Here is a 15,258-nt window from a genome sequence, read left to right on the forward strand (position 1 = left end):
AAGACAATAATATGTACGTCAAATTAGCGGCGGTGACTATGCGTCAAATTTGGGACTTATCGGAAAAGTATCGGTCACTTTTAAATGCATTTTATATTTCAAGGCACGAAACTTTATAAACTCAAATGCAGAATTGCAAAAAAATTAAGTCATTCACTGTCTAATAAATTAATGACTACCTGCCTATTGTTCGCATCAATTAAATTTAATTCGGACCACCTTATTTTTTCGAAATCAGAGGCGGTTGGCCTGCTATTATCTTAAGTGCTGAACTCAATCTTATTGCCTTTCTGTGGTGCACTTTTACTACGGAAAATAGATTTTTGATATGCGCTGTATCCACGTCTAGCTGTTTTCGCATGTGCGACTGAGGGAATAATTTCGTTTTTTTTTTCTGTTTCATCTGCTATGCTAGCGGAGTCTGTTAAATTGGTTGAGTGCTTCAGAAAATCACGTTGCTCCCATACTAGTACCTTTCCGTCGATTACCGGGATATAGTTGGAGTGGAAGTATTCGAGAATCCGACCATGTATTACTCCTAACACTGGTAGGATTGCAAGTCCAATCCTGTAAAAATAAAAGAAGCAAAGTAACTCTTAAAATGCTTTTTTAGCTAGTGTGGTTTTTACTTGAGAGCAAAAGTCATTTGAGGTTGTCCTTATGGACCACCCTTCCTCTAATGAGAACAGACGCTCTCAGGACTGCTTGAATTGTTTCTTCTGTGCAAAGCGCTGTTAAGTTATTTCCTAATTTTCTGTTATTTTTTACGATAACTTTTTCGCACACCTCAAATACCCTGTTTAGTAAATTCGGGCTGGATCTTTCAATGCCATCAAGCTGGGCCTTTGCAATTTTATTTTTAATGGCCTGCCTAAGTTCGTTAGACGCTGCCAGCATTATGTCGATAGGTGTTTGGTCTGTGACCAAATGTATGGATCGGTTGTACGCGATTGTTGCCCTTAGTAGCAATTCGACTGTATCGTCAGATATTTTTTCTGTGAAGTCTGTAAAGTTTATAAGGTGACGTATTTTTTGGCCAAAGAGTAGAATAGCTCGTTTCAATGGGAATTTCGCTTCTTCAAAAACAATTTGATTTTTGAAACAGTTTATAGGCTTTCAGTCGTTTTGATCGTGTAGGTCAATGATATTTCGCTGTGAATCGTTGCAGCGTCTAACTGTATATCGTTGTGCAGGGGTTTTACATTTTGACGAGACGGGGCATCCGCAACGTAGTTTTCTTTGCCTGCTTTGTAGAACACTTTTGCGTTGTGTTCATCGGTGAAAACCCTCCATCGTTTGATTTTTTCATTCGTGTTTCTATTTGATACAGCAAAAGTAAGGGGCTGATGATCAGTGAACAATTATCGCTCATTCGTGGCGTAGTGTGTCTCGCTTTGCTTTAGCGTGCGTGAAATCATGGAAATAGGTCTGCCCCCTTGGGATAGGACTGCACCGATGCCATCCATTGAGGCGTCAGTAGTTAGGTCAAAGGGCTGCTTGAAGTCTTAGTACATAAGTGTGACATCTTCTGAAGCCAGGATATTCCTCAATCTTTCGTAAGCATTACGTTGAGTTTCGTCAAATTTAATGGTGACCTCTTTGGATATATGCTTGTTCACCGAGCCATTTTTTCCATTGAGAATATTGATTAGAGGCCTTGCTATTACTGCGAAGTCCTTAATAAACTTCATGTAGTAACCAGCTAGCCCCAGGAAGTATCGCAGGCTGAACAGATTTTTCGGCTCAGTATACTTTTGTATCGCCCTGATCTTTTCAGGGTTAGTTTTTGCCCCGTATTGGGTCACCACAAACCCTAAGAATTCCAGGCTTGGTTTTCTCTTGTGCTACTCTCATGTTGGCATCGGTCAAGCATTTTAAATATGTGTCAATGTGTAGCACATGGTTAGTTTCGTTTTTAGAAATGATTTTTGCGTCATCCACATAAATGTAACATATTTTTCCTTTGTGTTTCCTCAGGATGTCATTGATGGCTATTTGAAAAATGCTTCAAAACTCATATTTGCAGCCGTTCACTGCGAATGAAGTTTTCTCGCAGTCTCGTTTCGCTAGATTTATTTGGTGATACCCCGATTTTATGTTTAAAGTCGTGAAAATTTTGATTTTCTTAGATTCCCTAGAATCAATGGAATATTCGGCATAGTTCCCTCGTTTAGCTTTCTAAAGTAATGGTGGCAATATTTGAAGTTGGGCTCGATTTTGCCCATTAAAATAGGTTAAAAGTGCATTGTATGTAGCAAGTAGAAGGAAGCATTTCCGACCCCATTATAGTATATATTTATAATATTTTTCATTTTATAGCAAGCACTATCCCCGCCACAACCCTATATCTATTAATCAAATAAATAAATAAATTTGAATTTCCCGTCCATTTAATTAAACGAATATAATTTGTTTACAAAGTGCATAGATTTGCCTATTGCAAGGCTCAAATCATTGTTTCCAGACATTTCTACCCTTTTTAAAATCCAATTACGCTTTCATATTTGGTTTCCACCTTACGAAAAAGATTACCGGGCATTGACAATTGCATAGCATTACATTGACAACAGACGTTATTGCTTAATTTCACGCAGACGTAAAGAAATATCAACGCAAGTCGATATTTCGCTTGGAATAAATGAAAACAAAAAGAGAAAATAGATAATGAGCGTAACAATACAGGCATATAACAATTTTTTTTTTTTACAGAAAATCTACTACAGCGGTATTTGCTTATATCACATACATATGTGACATAAAATACAGCGGGCCAAAACAAAGCGGCCGTCAGCGCCAATCGTGGCTTGGCACGAAACAGATGCATTTGGCAACCTGGAGACAGTCTTACGACCGTCACTGGGGCAGTACTGGAGCCGAATCGAAGCCAATATGGCGCGAGGTCCAGAATGTAAGTCCTGTTTGTGAAAGTAAATTATGATTGCTCGAATCACAGCGTCGAATTTTTCAGCCGTCCGCCGATGCGGAGTAGGCCGAAGTCGTCAAGGAATGTCGCAAGAGCGGCCATTGAGCTAGATGGTTTGACAGGCCTTCCTTCCATCAGGACCTTGTAGTTATCGCTAAGAGTAGCCATTTGCGCCATGATGCATGTGGCTTACAGTTATTTCAGCTCCTCGGATTCGACTTACAAACTTGTAAATGCAAGCAAAGACCCGCTGCAGTTTGAAGAACGAGTTGATGAACTTGCAGCCAATCGAGAGATCAAGTTGTGCAGAAGTTCCGAGTAATACCTCGTGTCGAAGTTCTGGCAAGGGTTCGACAGGTACACAGGAAACAGGTAACTCTTCCCTTTCTTTGCTGAGAAAACTCGGACAATGGGACCATAACGGGGAACTGGAGAGTTCAGTGGGTAGCGCTCCTCGTGAATCCGCCGGGCTTAATTCAGTGGGAATATGATGCCATTCCATGCTAGTGGTGAATTCTTAGCTGCGACCCGATTGGCAACGAAGACATTGAATTTGGAAGCGTCTTTGCGAATCCAAGCCAAAACCACAGCAGAATCTGACCAACAATAATAACGACAGTCAAACAATTTCATTTGATAAATTTCGCTGACCGTTGAGCCAATAATGCAGTTCGGCAGAATTCTAGCTTTGGTACAGTGACGCGTGACTTAGAGCACAAGAGACGTAAGCTTGTGTTTCTAGCCTGTGAGGGCTACTGCAAGTGTACGAAAACGCATAAGTATCGAAAACAATTTCGGTTGTATGGTAGGACCTGCCATCAGTGCAGTATTCAGCGAGTGTCCAAATGTAGTGGTTGCCGAACTATCAAACACGACTCTTAGCTTGGTTGTAGTGCTATCCTCCTTCAGATGGCAGATGGCAGATGGCAGATAGTACTTGCTTTGCTTTTGGCGCTATCTAGTTCTTGCAGCTGAGTGTGTACTATGATACCGGCGATCCGTTCCACACTGCCCATCGATTTTAACGCACGTTGATGAGAGTCGACTCATCCAGCTTTCTTATACCCATAATTTCAACGATATGTGCCTGAAAAACAAGACGCTCGTTTAAAATGCTTAACAAGCAGTTCTAAAGCGGCAGCATAATTAGCTTTTGACATTTCCAATGCTGTTCATTTGAGGCATGATCGTAGATCTTGAAGTTTTCCAATGTTGGTCAAATACGGATACTTATCAATGACCGTGGTGAACTTATTCGAGAAATCAGACCATTTTCTGTAGCCTCCTTTAAACTCTGGCAACTTAAATTCTGGCAATAGAGAGTGGCTTGGAAAAACAAATGAAGAGCGCGGAACAGCGGCTGCGGCTGAATTGAAGGTAGAGAAATGTGGAATCTGCTAAATCTTGCTTCGATTTCTGCGCTTGCGTTGAAAGTACACTCGTAGCCTCTTCAATGCTGGCCTGGCTCACGTCCAACAAATTATCATAGATTTTATCAAATTTCACCTTCAAGTCAGATGTCATGCTTATGTAATCTTGGAGCACGTAGTCATCAACATCGCGCGCGAGATCAAGTTCAGAGACAATCTATGAGTCGATCACTTAAATTCTTGATCTTTTTTTCAGAACTGCAGCCTGTGTTCTAACCGCCTCTTGACCAACAGATTTCGCCTCAATTTCATTTGCACTTGTACTTTCATCAAAAATTGTAAATATAGCGCACAACAAGGTTCTCACAGCCGAACTACAATACAAACTGTGTGCACAAGTGTTGGTTCGAGCGAAATAGCGTAGATAGCTGATTATAGCGCTCAACGATTAACGACGATTTTTCTAACGTAGTTTATGTACAACGTCAAACTGTAGATGCACAAGCATGCGATGAACTACGACTATGGAGATTCTTCGTTTTTATTCTGGTTAAAAAAATACATTTTATGTTGAGGCGCGCAGCACTTAACGAACAACTATGGCTTGTAAATGTAAGCAACGAAATAAAAAAAAAAAAAATTAAATGCGAAAAGAACGAAAGAAACGAAAAGTATCACGTCGGGGTCACCAAAATATGTAGTTACAAGCCTTTTTGCAACTAATTAATTATCACTACTGGTGTGCAGCTAAAGAAAGAACGTATTATATTATATTATTGCTTAACAGCCAACTCGAAATGGTTGTGGGATCAAACGAAACACTAATTATATGTAAAACGAACGAAATTGAGCTCCGCTCAGAACGATGGGCGTCAATGCAGGAGGTAAAGGGCCGACGAAAGAGAGTGGACAGCTGCTTACAAGAGCGCGCAAACATTATAGGCTCTTAGGATGTAATTAGGATTGTTGTCTTCTGTTGTTACTGCAAGCGAAATACGAGTAGCGTAGATCAAAATTTTTAGAAGGCTAAGTCATGCTTCTTGCTATATGCGTACTAAGAGTTCCCAAAGTAGGGAAAGTAGTAGTAAGTCTAGTTACAATTTTTCCCCCATATATAACTAGCTTAAGCTGCCATATAAGGTAGTAGGGATCTTGTTAACAATAAAATATATATACAGTTATACAAAAAAAAAATCGCTGCAAAATAATATAATTAATGCACTCTAATGCAACTGTTTTTCGGAATTTTTCCATACATGCCAAATCTACAAGTGTATGCACAAAATGTATTTATGTGTACCCATTGTGCATGCTGGCATATGTACACACGTACTATTTTGGCAAGCATAGCATGGAACGCTAGTATTATTATTACATTATTGTTTGCCAAAGCAATCCGAACGAGGCCGAAATTAAATAATTAATAGCCTCTGTCCACTGGTTTAAGAAATGTCACATTTTCAAATTTCACATATTCGTGTTCCACTGGTTGTCGGTAACATGTAAAAAACAGCTGATCGAGTTTCTTTAATTTACATAGGCGCAGTAAAGTTCTTCTTCTAAAACTCAAAAATTGCGCTCTTGAAGTAATGGCTTCATTTTATGTACTCTTTTCGAGATTTCGCCATGTTTAAATTCTAAAAACTGTGGGATTATTCTAATTTTTAATTTCTTATTTAAAGTTGCTTTACGATAATTTACCATTTTTCCCAACATCGATAGAAATCTCGATTAATCATCGCAAAAAACACGAAATGTTCGGGGCGAATTTACACATATCTGAAAAATGTGCCCTTTTTGAAAGATGTGTGAAATGTGTTTTCTTATGGGAAAACGCACAGGGTGCATTTGTCAAAAATGTGACATTTTCTGAAATGTATGAGAAATGTGTTCAGTGGACAAAGGGTATAAGACAAATTGCCAGCACCCGCCTCTATAAAATATTGCGAATCTGTGCTGGGATACCCGTTATTATCAATTAGCCCACCTACAGCAACGATTCCACTATATATGGCAATTAAGATTGATGCGGCAAGGTATTTTGTCCACGCCAATGAAATCGTCTGACTTACGATAAACGCGAAAGCCCATTTATTTAGAAATTAAGACGCAAGAACGTTATAAAGATGGTATATTTATAGCACTAACCAAACAACATACAGACTGGACAATCAGTGGACGGCGTTGGGGTCTTTCGTTTTCTGTGCGGCTGGTCCAAAGTCACCTTCGTTTTTGTTCGGGTTCGAGACATGCTCGCGCGCTCAGACAGTAAGAGGGAAAGAAGCACATATGACTTGTGCGATTAAACGGCATCGTTGCTTTTATATTCCCTCGCACTTCAGGCAGCTGCTTTGGCTTACTCTGAGTGCTTTTTAAATTTGTGTATTACCGTTGTACTGTCTGTGTGTGTATTTGTCCGCACAAGCAAAAATGCCCACAATTCAATTTTTCTCAAAAGTCTCATCTCGTTATCGTTGGTAACGGTACCTAAGCGTTGCCATATGTGCATTAAAAATAATTTGGACTTGGTATTCACGCATACTTGCATATATTGTAAATGAATAGAGGAATATTTGCACTTGTGTGCCTGTTGCTTGCCTGCGTGCCTTTCCCTCGCATTTTTGACGAGATTTTAAGTTTTTGTGATTTCTGCATTTCGGGCGCTAAACACGTACACACACACAAACGTGTGTGATAGGGCAGATCATGGGCGCAAAATAAAATTTATTATATTATTGAAAATTCATTATTTATTTGCTATATTAATTAAGAAAATACAATAATAGTAAAAATGAAAATAAGATGATTGTTAATAAAGTAAAGAAATTGTAGCTAGATATAAAGAGTGTTAAGTAGATAGGACAAAGAGAAAAGTAATGGGAAATCACCGACCCGGTGGGGGAAAATTTACAGCGTGTCCGGCAAGCTATGCCTCTGCTCATAGCTGGGAATGGTCAGCGATTTCCCGAAGGTATCCTGAAAGCAACGATTTTATTAGGGGTAGAGAAGGTTCGTTAGAGAAAACGTAATACAAACTATTATAATTATAACATAGCACGCGAAAAGGATTTTGCTTCGCATAGTCTGTTGTGCACGTAGTAGGAATAAGGAGCGATAATTTCTGGTTGGTCTAGTCAAAACAGAGAATTGAAGAAGCCCTAGCACAAAAGGAATATCTACTTATATCATCAACAATCAACTAATGTAGAAATACAACACCAAGAATTGTCCTACGGTTGGTTAACGACGTTAAGAAGAAGCAGCTTGCTGGAGTAGGATGGCAACCGAAGAGTTGCAATTTAAACCTCGTAAGGAAAAAGCAGAAAGTGCTTCTGAACAGATTCAATAGGATCCGGGCTATTGTTATACTGCGGAGACCAGATGCAAGAGCAGTATTCAAGAATAGGCCGATCAAGAGAGATGTACAGAAGTTTTGCTAAAAAAATCTCGTTTAACTCAGTAGACCATCGTTTAACGAATCCAAGTACATCTTTTGCCTCATTAACGATGGTATCTATGTAAAGATTGAAACAGAATTTAGATTAAAAAAGAACGCCTAGAGACTTAACTGTTAGTGTACGTTGCAAAGGGGTATTGCCGATTGTATAACTGATAAGATAAGGTGTAGTACGATTAAATGTCATAAGTATACACTTTGTACAATTCAGATGCAATTGATTGGCCGAACATCAAAGTTGTATAGCGTTCAATTTGTCTTGTAGACGAGAATGATGTAAGGGATTAGTGTATGATAGAATAAGTTTCACATCGTCCGCATACATGAGCACACGGGCATATGATATTACAAAAAGGAGATCATTTATAAAAGAGTAAAGAGTAAAGGTCCAAAATAACTACCTTGAGGAACACCAGTCGTAACTTGAACCTGTTTAGAGGTAGTCGGCCTCAGAATTACTCTTTGGGTCCTACCTTTTAAATAAGAATTAATTCAAAGCAAAAGAGACAGAGGGAAGCCTGTTCGGTCAAGTTTAAAAATTAGAATGTCATGGTGCACAGAGTCAAACGCCTTACTGAAGTCAGTGTAAATGACAGCAGTTTGCATTTTTAACGGAAAGCATAATTTAGCAATGAAGCAAACTCAAGCAGATTGGTCGCGTTGACCGATTCTTTACGAATCTATGTTAAACAGGGAAAGGAACTGATTTGCAGAAATTCTGCAATTATTTTTCAAATAATTTAAAGATGGGGTAGAACTACAGTCCTTGAGTAGACTACTAGGAATATTGTCAGGCCCAGGAGGATAAGAAGATTTTAAAGAGTTTATAGCTAATAGGAGAGAGGAGTACAATAATGAGCGGAGGTTTAGAACTAGAGGAAAAAATAGTATAAGGGTAAGAATTAGTATTAGGAGAGACTGAAGAGTAAGTTGATTGGATACAATTAGCAGAGGTTAGCAGAATCACAGTCATTGTTAGCTTTATCCGCCGCGAGAGAAAAAGAAGATGGCAAACTTGAAGATTTACGCTTCAAGTTTACAAAATTAAAAATTGCCTTTTACAACGAGTTAGAAAATTCTCATAGCATTGAAATTTCAGAGAAAGCAGTTCGACGAGGCTATGGAATATTTAGACAAGTCTGTACACGAACTAGACTTTTTAAACTTTTTAAAATATTTAGATTTTAAATTTTTTAGATGAGATAATCTGGAAGTCAACCAGGGTGGTTTTGAAAAAGTAGTCGAAGGAATTGACTTGGGAATACAGGATGAGATAAAGGAGGGGATCTAGACACATTAGAAATAAGGTAGTCGTTAACAAATACAAGGTCAAGTGTCCTATTTTAATGGCTAGAAATTGAATTGATTTGAAACAACGAAAGATCAAGCATGCAGTCTATAAAATCGTGCTGTGCTGAGAGCACAAGATAATTTTCGGCAGTGAATAATGACCAAGAGATGTCCGGCAAATTAAAATCACCCAACACCATAAATAGGTCATTATCACGCACGTGTGAAGAAACTTCTTTAATACAAGTAATATGTTTCATATAAACTTGAGTATCAGAAATTGCAAGTTACATTTTATCCTTTGGATGTATTTGGGGGACGTGAATATTGGGTAGCGTCAATTACCTGCGGAACGGCGCAAGGTATTGCTTCACAGGCATGCTTTTGGTACCTAAACATCCTCCGCTCCCCGTCAGTTACGCTCAACTCTCCTGAGTTCCAGCATTACTTCTGCTGCGAAGGTGCTGGCTGACTCCCGCTTTTGTGCGATCTCTAGCATGTTCCTGACCAGGTTGTCCATCGTGATAGGTTTGCCCATGCTGTCCTCCAGTTCCTGTCGATTCGCTGAGAACCGTCCACACTCTAAGAGGACGTAGTTCGCGTCCTCTGCGATTCCGCTTCCGCACCGAGCACACGCTTCAAGTAGCTCCTGAAGCATCTGTAGCCGTAGGTAGGAGCTGCGTTAAGTAAAAATAAGTGTTTTCATACTTACGGTTTATCTAGGCTTTCAGGTTTGGGATGAACAAATGCGTCCAGCGTCGTTAAGAAGAGCGATCCAAAAGTGCTTGCCATCGTGCTATGTTTTGCATCATTGCTGTGGTGCAACCCGAGTTTGCTCTGCTGTTTCCATTAATAGCTCTACAACAGACTAGTGCTTCAGTTGCTAGTTCATCAAGCGGAGTCATTCCTGCGATGACCACATCTGCTTCGTCTGATAGTGTCCGGAAGGAACAGCTTACCCGTAGAGCGCTAAGGCGATAAATAGACTTTACGCCCGGCTGCAGCTAGGAACAGCCATTGATCTGCTCCAGATGGGGGACACGTACTTTATGACCGCCTTGGTAACGGTCATGAGAAGACGTCATCTCTGCTGTGTCGGTCTTCGAGTGTTCAATATAATCCTGGATAGCTCTCGACAGGATTCTGCTGCTTTTTTGTGCACAAAATCCAAGTGCTCTCTGAACGACATCCTTGTGTCTTTAATGACTATGTGTCCTCGCTGATTCAATTACTCGCTGCCGACTCGAATGTGCTCTGTTTACACCTTTTTTCGGCTGCTGACTAACACCGCTTCTGTTTTATGAGCAGGCAGCGCAAGTCGAGCTGCTGCCAGCCATTGGCTTAATTCCTTGGCGACTACAAGGGCCACGTCGTCCACGAAGCTGATGATACTTGTATCGATCGGGAATACCAGTCGGAGGATGCCATCGTACATAATGTTCCAGAGGAGGGGTCTAGAACTGAGCCTTGGGGCACCCCAGCTGACACACGGTGTGTAGCGGGAACATTTGCGGTGTCGTATTGAAGTAGTCTTCCTCTAAAGTAGCTGCTTATTGTCTGTTGAAAGTACTCTGAGACGCGGAAAGTTCACAGGACATCCAATATTTTGGCTCACCTGGCTGAGTTAAAGGCGTTTTTAACATCTAGTGTGACAATGGGGCGGTACATTTTTGTGCCGCGTTGGTTGGCGTTTGTTGCTATGCCGACCACTTAATCTGAAGCGTCTACTGTCGACGTTGCCTTGGGGAAACGTAATTCATGTTGGGACAAGCCACCATTGTTGTCACCAGCTACTTCCAGCCTGGTGCAGATTAGCTTCTCCAGTGCTTTGCCCGACTGGTCCAGGAGTCAAATCGGTCTGTATGACAATGGGTCGTCTGGCGGCTTACCGGGCTTCGGTAGCAGGTAGCTTTTGAAGTTTTAATTTCGTGGGGAAAGTTATCTCCGTTAGGCACTTGCTTAAAAGCTGTACAAGTTGCTCAGGGTGCACGGACATCGCTAGTTTCAGCGCACGGTTGGGGATTCTATCCGGACCCGGCACCTTACTGGGCTTTAGGCTTCTGGCAATCGTTAGCACCTCATCGACTGAGACTTCGTCGCTTAGCACCGGATTGGCTGCTCCTTGGCTCGATGGACGTGTTTTCGTATGTACTTTGGGTCTGTTTGGGAATAGCGTTTCCACAATCAACTTCAGCTCACTTGAGTTAGAAGGCTGCGTTTGCTTGCCAGCGTAGAACCTTTTTACGACAGTTTTATATGAATTGCCCATGGATCATATTCAACTGAGTCGCATAGCTCCAAGAAGCATTTCTTCTTGCTATCACGTATGGTCATCTTTAGCCGTTTTCTGGCCCTTTGGTACCCTAGATGGTTTTCGGCATAGTTGGGTCTACCTCGGGCTCGCTAGTATCTCCTTCTGGCGTGGATGTAGTTCCGCCGTGCTTCGACAATATTTAAGTTCCACCAGTACGTGGGCACATGGTGGCAGCGAAGCGTTTTCCGGGCTTGCATGCTCTCGTGAGAGGCACGCAATAATTCACACACCATTTGGGAGGCACTACTCTCTGCGTTGCCGGCTGTGGTGAGCGATTGGACAGCGTTCGAAGAGGCCTCGGGGTCGAAAGTAACCAGTCGGTAAGCTTTCTGACTTATGCTTCTCGTTCTGGCCGCAGTTCCCTCGCCGATCGCACATATTGTTGTTCTGACATGTAAATTTGCTTGTATGCACAGAAAGGGAATTCACCTTAATTGTTTATATAAACATATTTCACAAAAATTAAATTTAACAAACAAATTTAAGCCCAAAAGATTAAAAATCGTGATAAATGGTTTAAAAACCCGATTTTGGTGAAATTTTAAGCATTAGATCCATTTCCGCGGTAGAGAAGGACATCAGTAAATTGGATAAAATGGGTAAAATGCTTGAAATAAATGCACAGAACAGGCAGAAGGAGTTAGAGTTTGTTTCCGATAATCGATATTTCCTCGTTCGTAAGCAAGCGATAAAATAGATAACGAAATCCTGTTTGTTGAGTAAATCTCTTAGGTTTCAAAAGCTAGTCTTAACATGTAACTTTCTGACCTGTTTTCAAATATTTTTCATTTTAGCTATCGTCTAGGTATAAAAACGGGAGAGAAAGAATATCTTTGGCACTCTGTAGACATATGTATGTAGTTTAAGGGCTTGAAGATATGTCGAAATAGTGAAACTCGTAATTACCAAGTTTGATAAAAATATCTTATAAGTCATTTTGATACCAAAACTCACTTTTTCTTTTTACACTTTAAATAGTAAATGCCACGGTTGCTAAAAATATCTTAATTAACATATATACTGCCTGCAACGGAAAGACGGATCAACGCAATGTTTCAAGGCGATAGTTTAAAAGCTGCTAGAAAAATTTGCAGAAAAACACGAGCCCAAACATTGGCCCTTGAGCATGGATAGTTTGTAGGCTGGCCATGCACACACTTCCACTAGTTTGTACATGGATACAAGCATTTATTGGTTTGTGTGCCTGTAAGTGGGTTTTTGTTTCGACAATCGCTGTGTCTCCCTTGTGGTTCAGCAAACGGCACGAAATCTTTCGTGGCCAGCTGAACTACAGAAGAGGCGAACAGCTAGATGAGTGGATACTCGGAAGTCGTGCCAACGTGCTAAATCAAGTCAGCGAGGTGTACACGTTCGATAATGGAAGAGGACAGAGCGATATCGACATAACAATCGCGAACGAAGCAGCGTCTACGTGGGCCGCGTATGACTGGAGTGTGGACGAGTGGGATTTGAGCGACGACAACATGATTACTGTTGTGACTTCGCCATCCCCAGCAAATGCAGTTGGGAGCTTTGCTCCTGTGCCGTCTTGGAAGCTCGCGAATGCTAATTGGCAATTGTTCGACTCTGAGCTGGTAAGGGAAATCGAGGAGCACCTTTCCCAGGAGGATATTAGGATATTGCCGTTGGATACCACGGTGTCTGCCCTACGCCTTGCCGTACAGTCTGTGTGCGACAGAGTGCTAGGCCGCAGACCGTCGAGAGCCCAGGGAAAAGTTAAATGGTGGACTGCCGAACTGAGTACCAACCGCCGGGAGGTCAGGAGATTGAGGCGGAGGCTCCAGGATGCACGGCGCAGAGGTCATGAATCTGCACCGTATCTTGCACACGGACAGCCGTCCGCGAGTTCAAGACGCTCATCCTGAATACGAAGGAGGAAAACTGGCGACGCTTCGTTGGAGACCACAGAGACGATCCCAGGGGGCACGTCTACCGGATATACCGGGGACGAAAGCGGTCTACCGATTTGAGGTGCCTTCGTTCGGATGACGGGCTAGTCGTAACATGGCACGACTGCGCAAGTCTCCTCTTCCACAGCTATTTTCCAGTTGCCATCCAGTTTCCAGTTGACATCGTCATTCCGGACGAAGCTGCTCCAGCGCTCGAAGCTTTCGAGGTTGGAGTATGCGTCGCTCGGTTGAAGAGCAGGCGCTCTTCCGGGCTTGACGGCATTACAGGTGGGATCTGCAAGGCTGTATGGCGTGCCATCCCCGAGCACCTGACAGCGTTGTATTCCCGCTGCCTGGCAGAAGGATATTTTCCCCTTGAGTGGAAGTGCCCGCGTGTGGTTGCGCTCCTCAAGGGCCCCGACAAGGATAGTAGCGATCCAGCGTACTATCGGGGCATCTGCCTGTTGCCAGTGTTTGGCAAAGTGCTTGAGGGGATCATGGTGGATCGAATGAAGGAGGTGCTTCCGGATGGGAATATATGGCAATTTGGCTTTCGACCTGGACGCTGTGTTGAGGACGCCTGGAAGCACGTAATGACCAGTGTTGCCGCCAGCCAGGCGGTATACGTACTTGGTCTTTTCGTGGACTTTAAAGGCGCCTTTGACAACATTGAGTGGAGCACCGCGATGTGCCGCTTGATCGATGCGGGATGTAAAGAAGCTAGCTTGTGGAGAAGCTTCTTCTGTGGCAGGAAAGCCAGGATGACCAGCAGATGTGGCGAAGTCGAGGTGGAGGTCACGCGAGGGTGTCCCCAGGGATCCATCAGTGGGCCGTTCATCTGGAACACCATGATGGATGTCCTGCTCCAACGCCTGGAGCCCTTGTGCACATTTAGTGCATATGCCGATGACCTGCTGGTTCTTGTCGAGGGAAGGTCGAGAGCTGAACTGGAGCGTCGAGCAGCTGAGCTGATGTCCGTCGTGGGAACTTGGGGAGCCGAGGTCGGAGTGTCGATCTCAACCAGCAAGACGGCAATGATGATGTTGAAGGGGCGTTTTGCCGCTTCCACCGTGGCACTGCAGGTGCTTGCTGGAGCTCCGCCGTTGGATTTGGTTGCCAAGCAATTGGCAATCAGATTCAAGTTCAAGCGTGCCCACCCGCTGGAGGATAGTGACTGGCTGTTCGGTCTAGATGTGGCCAATCTAGACCAGAGGCAGATGAAGGCGTTGCTGGACGAAGGCATGTGCTCCGAGTGGCAACGGAGATGGGATAGCGATGAGCACGATCGACCGACTCATCAGTTTATCCCGGACGCATGCTTCGTTTACAGCCTGCAAGACTTTGAATTCGGTCTTCACGCTGGATTCTTGCTGACGGGCCACAGGTCACTAAATGCATTTCTGCATCAGAGAAGTCTAAGTGTAACGCCCGCATGTCAATGCGGTGCGGAGCATGAAGACTGGCAGCACGTGCTAGTTATAAGGAGAAATTGTACCCGTTGGGACTTTTCGCGGGTCCTGGAGACACCAGAGCGGCTGCTACTCCTGGAGATGTTTGCGCGGGCGGTGTTTGCTAGACGGCGGCGAGGGATGGAGTGAAGTGCAACCACACAGGGCCGACCAGTGCCGGGCTGACGTTAGACAAAACTGGGAGTGGCATGGACTGTGTCACGAAGCCGAACAGAGCTTAATCTGGTAGACAAACCCCAATTTGGGGTAAGTCGAACATTGGATGACCCATTCCGTGTTTGTCGTCAACAAAACTGGGAAGTGGCAACTGGCATTCAATTTGGTACCGAAGGGGCACTGCACATGCAGTGTCTTGGAGGGGCGCTAGTTCGACGCTTTGTTTCGGCTCGCTGTATTTCGAATACCGTGGTAGTAAACCACTACCGGGTACACGCCACGTTAAACAAATATGTTTTGTTGTCCGTCTGGGATCTCAGAACCTATAAGAGATAAAGTCTTGAAGTCCTGTAGGTCTTCCTATTGCCC

Source organism: Drosophila virilis, chromosome X (genome assembly GCF_030788295.1).
Source record: "Drosophila virilis strain 15010-1051.87 chromosome X, Dvir_AGI_RSII-ME, whole genome shotgun sequence".
NCBI classification, from domain to species: Eukaryota; Metazoa; Arthropoda; class Insecta; order Diptera; family Drosophilidae; genus Drosophila; species Drosophila virilis.